Source organism: Chiloscyllium plagiosum, unplaced genomic scaffold (assembly GCF_037043375.1).
Source record: "Chiloscyllium plagiosum isolate Xiang-an unplaced genomic scaffold, Cpla_swu_hap1 HiC_scaffold_13, whole genome shotgun sequence".
NCBI lineage: Eukaryota > Metazoa > Chordata > Chondrichthyes > Orectolobiformes > Hemiscylliidae > Chiloscyllium > Chiloscyllium plagiosum.
Genome location: NW_028270151.1, coordinates 52,674,916 through 52,682,273, shown reverse-complemented (window position 1 = coordinate 52,682,273; position 7,358 = coordinate 52,674,916). Strand labels below are relative to the sequence as shown.

Below are 7,358 nucleotides of genomic sequence, written 5' to 3'. Positions count from 1 at the left end.
TAAGAGGAATCAGAAAAGGGAACAGGAGACAGAAATTTTAAAACTTTTCAGGTAAGAGTGAGAGAAACTGATAACAGCATACCAGGCACCCTGTAATTACCAGGCAAGCTACCAAAGAACAACAAAAGCAATCTGAAACTGAAGGTCAGGCAGATAACTCTCCTTTGTATCCTGATTTGCAGGAGCTAGAGGAACCGCTGCCTTACTCGAACAAAGAAAACACAAAGCAATGTCCTTCGATTAAGGGAATAGTGGAAATAGGAGGAGAGATTGACTGGGTTGAGGACAAGGACGATAAAGCTAAACTGAACCAGAGAAGGGAGGAAGTGAAGGGGATGATCAAGGAAAGGCAATATGAGAGAGAATTGTTACGGATGCAGTGGAAAAATTCAAAACACAGAGGGAGAATTTGGTATTGATCGGGGTCAGAGGGAACTCGACCTTTTGAAGGGGCCAAAGGTTTTCGAACAGCGTGATCAAGGGAGGGTCCGAAGGGAACTCCCTGGATGAGGATGATAGCAGGGAGAAAAAGAGTCCCCACATGCAAAAAGAATGATGCCTTTGCTCATAAAAGGGGGGTGGGTGCGGACAGTCACAATACATTCTTTGGAGATCCCAGGATGCGGAGGGGCTGAGAAATGCATTGCCCAGTATACATGAGGGTGCAGGGAAGTGGATTAGGGCCTTTGAATATGAAACCACAGGACTACTGTTGAGTATGGGAGATTTGAAGGCACTGCTATTATCGGTGACGGGGTTCCCGAAGTTAGGTCGCAGACTAATGCAGAGGCATGAACAACTTGCCTTGAAAATATTGCTAGAATTGCAAATGAAATGGCTGAGAGATCCATTTGGTTAAGCAGCTATTTGTCACAGCTTTGACTGTTCTGGAATGGGAGTGCCTCATTACCCCTACAAGCAAGGAATAAGCAAAAGCTGCAAACAGATAGGAAGAACGTTGGAAAATGTTCATGGGTGAGAGAGCAAGTGAAAATTTTATTAAAAAAAAGGTATATTAATGAGATATTAACCCACCCATTCTTCTTACAGACCATGACTGCTCTATTGTCAATAGTCACAGTTTACATGACAGCCAGCCAATCTTACTTAAATTCAAATCAGTTTAATGTGGAGGAAGATGACATTATCTGCTCTCAAATCACCCATTATTTCATGCTACTGCCAAAGATTAATCTCACCACTTTCACCTCATTAGTCAAATCTTTGATTCACCCAAAGGCAGTAAAAGCAGTAGCACTGTAAATCCTGGCCTCGGCAGGTATCTGCTCAATTTTTAAAAGTAATAATCTAAACCTACCATTGAGGAAAATCACCTCAGACATTTGCTCATTGAGTGGAGGAATTAAATGAACTTTATAGAATTTAGTTTAATTTTTTTTAAAATTGCAAGTATAAAGATAGATCCAAAATATTCCAAGCCAACAGCATTGTTTTCAGAAAACGATACTAGCAGATTTAATTTTTGTTTCATGCCCGTTTGTTTCCACTTAATTTTAAGACGACTGCATCTCATTGGTGATTGCCAGTTGCAGCTTTTCTCTACATCAATTTCCTTCCCTCACTGACAATTGAAATTTCAGTTCAACATTAGGTTGTGACAACTCATGTAACAGAATTAATATCCTATTGTTAATATCCGTGTCTTTGGATTCGGCCATTAGTTATGCAGTCGAAGTACTTTGTTAGCATGTGAGCAGACAAGATCTTTTAATGCTGCTGCATCATTTCACGATCTATAGCATTATGAATGAGCAATGACTGGTCAGAACTACTCCAGGAACCAAATCTGGGATTTAAATTAAGGGACTAGAACCAGGTTATTATAATGGTTTTCAAGGTTGGAAACTGTGTATATTTTACACTTTATCACTGATTTTTGAATAAATGATGTTTTAAAATCTTAGTCACTTGTTAAGTTTCCACCTCTGAATTACAGATAATGATTATATTAGTTTTTTTTTTAAATAATCAATTGTATTAGCCTTGAATCTCAAAATCAGAATGAATTGGTAGGATCGATTGGTTTTATACCTTAAGACATTGTCAGTGATCCGTGTCATTGCCTCATGGTTACTTTGAAGCCATTAATTAATTATTAATTAAATAATGGAAGGATAAAGCCAATAGTAAATGAAAAGATACCTTAGTGGCCATTTGAAGGAATTATGCACGTGTTAGGGAGATAGAGGTATGTACAGCAGATGGAACTCCCAAAAGCTGGGAGATGTTCATAGCTGACTGTGAATGGGTAGATATAAAACAAAGGGAACAAGAGAAACAGTGTAAAGCCACTAAGGTTGAGGAATATATTAAAAAAGTTAAAGCAACAACGCTGTAAAAAAGAAATTACATTTTACTTGGAATCCCGAGCCTATGTCTGGCATACTGATCCTATTTGAAGATGGGGATGACAGTGATAGGGATGAGGGACGGGGATTTTATTCCAGGATACCCATTGAACCCTTAACATTTCCTGATTGTCCCCAGCATACCCCCTCATGATAAACCTTTCCTTATGTTGAAAGTGAAGTATCCAGTCTTCATAGCCGATATCATGGGGATGAGTGGCTTGAACCATCGTAAACTAGGGGCGATCCTGGGAATTAGAGTAATGTTTATGAAGCATGCCACTGACTGCAAGAAGAAACTGGCCCAACTTGCTCAATATGTAGAAAGAATGATACAGATATAAACACACCAAATATCTGGTAATGGCCTTAATACGAATGGCTGGTGTAATAAGACTGAAACAAGTGGCCATCTGTCTGACGGAAGTGGTATACAGCCCACAATTGAAAATAGTTGAGAAGCTGACTCACCTTTGTTTAACACTATGCTTTCTTTATTTCTGGTGTCGCTGATGTGATCTGGACAAACAATATGAACTAGTCCAGGATTTTCTTGTCACAAATGAGGTGAGCAGTGGTTTTCTAATAGGATGGCCAGAACCAGACTGAACCATGATCCAAATACAGGTAAAACCAAATATGTCCAGCATACTCAAAATCCCAAATGCCATGTACCAGTCCTGAGGGTTGATTGGGAGCAGGATCCCCAGTGAGGGTGGAACCTATTTCAAATGCCCACCCAGCGACCATTGCTGAGCAACCCTTTCCCTTGGGATCCCTGTAAGTGGGGACAGGTAGGCCCTAGTACTACATCTTTGGGACTGGGAACAAGACAACGCATTACATCCTGTCACAATGACAGGTATGCGCTCAGAATGATGTTGCAAAGGGAATATCGACCCCTTTAGGTCACATACCAGTGCCCGAAGGACCGTTTAAACATTTGATCATTAACTCTGTGGACATGATAAAGACGGTGAAAGGGAAAAGATATATGGTTGGTGGTGATGGATAGATTTAATAGATGGGTGGAGGCAACACCCTCTGAAGACTCAGGTACTGGAACAGGTTGTGAAATTTTTAACAAATGATCAGAAGTCATTGTGACAGACAATGCCCCAATGTGATTACAACTTGCAAAAGAAAGCGCTGTGTCGTAAATGACCCGTGTTACCTCAACTGTATGAGCAATACTCCCTATTGGCCATATTGGTGTATGTTAGATAGATTACTTACAGGGTGGAAACAGGCCCTTCAGCCCAACAAGTCCACACTGACCCTCCGAAGAGCAACCCACCCAGATCCATTTCCCTACATTTAGCCCTTCACCTAACACGACGGGCAATTTAGCACGGCCAATTCACCTAACCTGCACATCTTTGGACTGTGGGAGGAAAGCAGAGCACCCGGAGGAAACCCATGTAGACATGGGGAGAATGTGCAAACTCCACACAGACAGTTGCCTGAGGTGGGAATTGAACCCAGGTCCCTGGTGCTGTGAGGCAGCAGTGCTAATCACTGTGCCACCATGCCACCCTGTTGTACCAGGCATCTCCCTAATGTGATCAAACTGAACTCATCCAAAATCATTGGTCTACCTCCAAAAGACAACTGTACATTACCAATACAGGCCCTTGCCCTCCGTCACCATTTGGGCTTTGAGTGTTTCACGCAGTGTGGTGACATCCTGGTTGGCCACTTTGTGGGAAAGTGCACCCGGACATAGGACGTCACACCCGGCGTGGTGACTGTTGCAGGTGTCCCACCCCCAGATCGTGCATTGGATGCCCAGCTTATCCCGTTAGCAGATATTTGGTGGTTGTGTGACATGCAAGGGGGATTGAGGCCAACACTTCCCCTGGGATGGGGAGGCCCCTGCACCCGAGTGATGCTACTACAGGAAATTGTTATCTCACTGAAGGCTCAGTTTGACACCACTTCAACGGATACTGCGCCACCACGGGAGAGATTATGTCCCTGACCCTACAATTCGGATTGATGGTATAGGGCAGCTAAGGGGCATCCCTAATGAATTCAAGGCCAGAAACGAGATTGCTGCAGGCTGGGAAGCAATTATCCCCACCATTGGTGTTAGCAAAAATGCCAAATGGATTTCTTTGTTACCATAACCAGCAGAGATTGATTATTTACACCGATGATGCCCTCTCAGCATTAGGTGAGCAGTTGGATGCAACCAGTATAATGGGGTGGCAATATAGGCAGGCTTGGGACTGGCTGTTGTCAGAGAAAGGCAGTGTCTGTGTAATGGTTGGGGAACCTTTGTACCTAATAACACCAGTCCTGAGGGGTCGTTTACTAAGGCAATGGATAAGCTAAGAAATCTAAGAAGAGATCTTAAGGAAAATGTGGGGCCTGGTCATCAGTTCTTTGACTGTTTAGACAGCGTCTGGGGAGCTTGGGGGGCTTGGTTTGCCAAGATTAGAATCATTGCTGCTATTGTGTTACTAGTCCTTGCTGTTGCATTATGCCATGCTGTACCTCTCATTAAGGTTTTTTTAGTGCGCATCACTGCAAAGCAACTCCTCGTCGTGCCAGTCTGTCCTGAGTCATCTCCCATTGCAGAAAAGGTTCCAGCGCTCTATAATTTTGACCCACTGTCCACTGAAGTGCAGATAGCATGTGGGGGCACGAGTTTTTGAATTTTTTTTTGGTTTCTTTTTTCCTTAAATTTAGTCCGTAAAGGTGTCTGGGTCTTTTTTTCCTGTTCTAGACAATGGGGGATGGATTTTTGGCCCAGATACTCCAAGGATAGAGGAAGAGCCCTTTGAGGACTGAATCTCTAAATTATTTTCTGCCCACTTTCGGGCCTGCAGCTATATGAATTGGATTCTGAAGATCTAGTCTCATTGTGTTATTTCTTTGTGTGAGACCAATAGATCTCAAAGGGAGGCATTTAGAGTAGATAGGAATATATAACTACAAAGTAATGCAGGTTGGGATGTTGCGCAAGTGTAAAGTCTGGGTTACGTGCTCGAGTCAGCCTTGCGTGACTGTAGTCTGTCAGGTGACAAAAGGTGAAGAAAGATGACCACAGCACAACATAATGGTCTGCAGCAGTCCAGAAGACAATTGTGGCAGAGTCTTGATTTGGAGATGCCGGTGATGTTGGACTGGGGTGTACAAAGTTAAAAATCACACCACCAGGTTTTTTTTTCTTTTTACTCACAATAGGCGAACACCCGGGTGGCCAGTGACAAACACTGCCCTTCACAAAGGGCACACTTCTGTTTATATTTTTTTTTTCTCTTTTTTTCCCCGGAACCCATGGTGTGTGTGTGTGCAGGTGTGAGACACAGTGAGAGACACAAAGTGCACGAATCTTTCTTCAATTTCCACCACCAGGAAGATAGGAAAACACCTGGGTGGCCAGTGACAAACACTGCCCTTCACATCAAAGGGCAGAGCTGTGTGATCAAAAACAGTGAAGGGGAGGGTGGGGACTAAATCAAAATAAAATTGGAGGGAGAAATGATGCACTCCACTCCCTGCGGCGCCCACCTCTCCCTGAACAACTCCAGGGTGTTGGTCGACACCGCGTGCTCCTTCTCCAAGGACACCCGGGCTCTAACATAACCGCGGAAGAGGGGCAGGCAGTCGGCCCTAACGACCCCCTCCACGGCCCGCTGCCTCGACCTGTTGATGGCCAGTTTGGCCAGGCCCAGGAGCAGACCCACGAGGAGGTCTTCAGACCTGCCCTCCTTCCTCCGTACCGGGTGCCCAAAGATCAGGAGCGTGGGACTGAAGTGCAGCCAAAAACAGAGGAGAAGGTTTTTCAGAAAATCAAAAAGGGAGTGCAAACGCCCACACCCAATATACACATGGTCCACGGACTCCACAGCGGCACAGAACAAGCAGTTTGGCTGGGAGTCCGTGAACCACCGCAATCTGCGGTTGCAGGGGACTGCTGCGTGCAGCACCCTCCACCCCAGATCCCCGAGAGAAAGGGGGAGGACTCCCGCGTAGAGAGACCTCCACTGGGGATCCCCACCGCCCGGTGGCAAACGGGCACGCCAAGGCGTGTCCGGACGGTGGATGAGGGAGAAGAGATGGACCGTGTGCATCAGCAGTCTATACAGGGCCCTCCTTTTTACATCTTTGAAAGTGACAAAATTAAAATTTCGGAGGCGGCTCAGGTTGTGGGGCACAGGCTCCCGCGGGAAGTATGGGACCTTGGGGCCAATGTGAAATTCCGTCCGGGCTACACCACCAGGTTATAGTCTCCCAGGCAGTGTCTGATTGGTTAAGGTGATATAATGTAGGCTTAGTGCAATTGGTTATGCTAATGTAACAGGGATAAAGCATGGCCTTTAGAACAAAAACATTTGAGTACTCATGCTGCTCGTGGGCTTTCAGGGTTGTCTGCTCTGATGGCCACAGCTGTTGTTTGCAAATAAAGACTTATCACCTTAAGGAATTCACTGCATCTCCTGGTCATTACTAAAAAGTGTTATCAACCACAACACTTGCACCTTGTTTTCTCACAAAAATGTGTGTGTTATTCCAGAATCTCATGCCTTTAAGTTACTCAATGCGCTGAAGCTTGGGGCATTGGCTGCTCGCTTCGGCAGCACATATACTAAAATTGGAACGATACAGAGAAGGTTAGCATGGCCCCTGCGCAAGGATGACACGCAAATTCGTGAAGCGTTCCATTTTTTGGTGAAGGGCGCTCTCTGGGTGGTCCGAAACCTGCTGATCTTCCAGCTGAAGGAGTTGACCCCGACTGAGTGCTGCAGACTGGCACATTCCAAGGTCCAGGACTACGTGTTGAGGGACGCGCTGAAGCTTGGGGCAGCTGCCGCCAAGGCACGGTGGGGAAAGACCACTGTGTAAAGTCTGCCTGCCTAACGAAGAACAGGGGGCCCATGCAATCATTTGGGCTCCGCTGACGCCTCAGCTAATTATATGGGCATATGATTGAAAAATGTACAGACCTATATAAAAATGATAAATTCTGATCTCTGTACG

At 45.1% G+C, this 7,358-nt stretch overlaps 1 non-coding gene across 1 annotated transcript; it reads left to right on the top strand.

The window, feature by feature from the left end:
* The first annotated feature begins 6,942 nt into the window (after positions 1-6,942).
* On the top strand, positions 6,943-7,049 carry LOC122556398 (U6 spliceosomal RNA). Its single transcript, XR_006313515.2, has one exon. It is a non-coding gene; the product is annotated as a U6 spliceosomal RNA (small nuclear RNA).
* Positions 7,050-7,358: the final 309 nt, after the last annotated feature.